At 48.1% G+C, this 2,500-nt stretch overlaps 1 protein-coding gene across 1 annotated transcript in view; it reads left to right on the top strand.

The window, feature by feature from the left end:
- Nucleotides 1-2,500, top strand: part of mtfp1 (mitochondrial fission process 1) — a 17,934-nt gene that overhangs the window by 3,446 nt on the left and 11,988 nt on the right. The gene's annotated exons all lie outside the window — the stretch shown is intronic.

Genomic DNA, 2,500 nt, shown 5'->3' with positions numbered 1-2,500 from the left:
GGATGCTGAACCCTCAAACTGTGTCACAGATTTGGGAGATGTTCGGGAAAGCGGAAGTGGACCTCTTTGCCTCGAAGGAGTCGTCCCAGTGTCGGCTCTGGTTTTCTCTGAGCTCTCCGGCCCCGTTGGGGATAGATGCATCAAGCTGATTCTGGCGGTTCTGTACAGAGTAAGGGAGAGTGGGGCCAGCCTCCTGCTGGTGGCTCCACACTGGCCATCCCAGACTTGGTTCTCGGAGATGGTTCTCCTCCTGGACTTCTCCCCGTGGGAGATACCGGTCAGGAAGGACCTTTTGACACAACTTCAGGGCAGGATTTGGCACCCTCACCCGGAGATTTGGAAGTTGTGGGTATGGCCCATCAAGGGCCAACGACACTAAACGCTGGTCTTTCAGCGGACGTTCAGGAGATCATTGCTCATGCGAGAGCCCCCTCCACAAGGAAGCTCTATTCCTCCAAGTGGAGGGTCTTTGAGTCGTGGTGCTCGACTGCCCGGTTGGTTCAGTTCTGGAGTTCCTGCAGGAGAAGTTTGCTGCTGGAGCAGCGGCCACCACCCTTCGGGTCTATGTCGCAGCTATAGCTGCCGGTAGGGAGTCAGACGAAATCCCTCTAGGCAAGCATAGACTGGTTTCATCTTTATGCGAGGGGTTAGGCGCCTGAGACCAGCACGATCCCCTGGTATTCCCTCTTGGGACCTCTCCGTGGTCCTTGAAGGGCTAACTTTGGCTCCATTTGAGCCTTTGGAGTCAGCTCCTGAGCGAATTCTGACTCTCAAAGTTGCTCTTTTTTTAGCTCTGTCTTCTTTGAAACGAGTGGGCGATCTACAGGCTCTCTCTGTTAACGGGACCTGTATGGATTGTGCCCCTGGCCTAGTCAAGGTTACCTTAAGACCTAGGCCGGGTTATGTGCCCAAAGTTTTGTCCACGTCATTTCGCTCTCAGGTTATCATTCTTCACTCCTTTCACCCCCCTCCGTTTGACTCGGAGGAAGACGAGAAACTTAATTTGCTCTGCCCAGTTCGAGCGTTGAAGTGTTATGTTGACCGTTCCGACGGGTGGAGGAAATCTAACCAGCTGTTGGTGTGCTTCGGTGCTGGTCGCCGCGGGCTTGCCGCTTCGAAGCAAAGGGTTTCCCGTTGGGTGACAGAGGCTATTTCCTTAGCTTATGAGGTGCGTGGTTTACCTTAACCTCTTGATATTAGAGCGCATTCTACCAGAGGTATGGCTTCCTCTCAAGCACTTTTTAGAGGGGCTCTTTTGGGGGATATTTGTGTGGCGGCAGGTTGGTCCTCTCCGCACACTTTTGTGAGATTCTATAGTTTGGATCTCGACATGGCTCCGGGTTCGCATGTCCTGTCTGCTTAACCTAGTCATGCAGGTTATCTGGTGTTCTTTGAGCCAGATACGGCAGCGCTTTAGCTTGGCGTGTTTGGTATATCGTTCCTATTACGTCATTAAAGTGACGCAGCGTCGAGTGAACCTATGAAAGAGAACGTCTCAGGTTACTTGCGTAACCTATGTTCTCTGAGTAGGGAACGAGACGCTGCGTACGCTGCCAAGCTCCTTGCGCTGCCGACAGGCCTTCCTTTACGGCAGAGAAATCTGAGGAGCAGATGGCACGCGCGCACGCTAATATAGGTGACTACGTCAGGTGGGGTGACGTGCGCACCATCAGCCAATCAATTGGCGTGATTCTATAAGGGCTTCAGACAATCGGCACACCCAGAGGGCGTCCCATTACGTCATTAAAGTGACGCAGCGTCTCGTTCCCTACTCAGAGAACATAGGTTACGCAAGTAACCTGAGACGTTTCTCGTAAGTTAGATATAAAAAAAGTTCAACAACTGCTTCAAACTGGTTAAGTAACATTACCCACAGTCTACTTTAATTACTTTTGTTCATATTTATACCTTTGTGATTATGGTATCTTTCCTTAATCATCTGAAATATCGATGCATTTAGTACTAATGATGCGGAGCACGTCTTGAATGCTTTCATTCATGTTTCACCACATCCTATATTTTGGCATTTTATAGTTAATTTTGTGTTTTTGAATTGAATTAATATTGATTCCTCATTCATCATTAGCTGCTGAAATAGCCATTGTATAGGACGTAAATTAGCTTTAACTACTGCATGTCCGCCCACAGAAAAATAAATAAATATAAAAATTACCAACACAGAATTATTGATCCACGATACTAACGTTACGAATCTGATGCGCAGACAAACTGTGCACACGTCACAATGATCCCGATCTAAAGTCAGCACATGAACACCAGATGGGTTTAGATAACGGCTCACAGTCCAGCGAATCTTTCAATCGGAATGATTTTAATCGGAATTACAAAAAAGTGCGCATGTAAACGTGGCTACTGTTAGCATAGCTTAGCATACATCATTGAATCTGATTAGACCGTTAGCATCCCGCTCAAAAATGACCAAAGACTTTCCATATGTTTCCTCTTTAAAACTCGACTCTTCTGTAGTTCCATCGTGAGC

The sequence above is a fragment of the Gobio gobio genome (assembly GCF_949357685.1).
Source record: "Gobio gobio genome assembly, chromosome: 4".
Lineage (NCBI taxonomy): Eukaryota > Metazoa > Chordata > Actinopteri > Cypriniformes > Gobionidae > Gobio > Gobio gobio.
The sequence above is the reverse complement of the archived record's forward strand: the minus strand, read 5'-3'. Positions and strand labels throughout refer to the sequence as shown.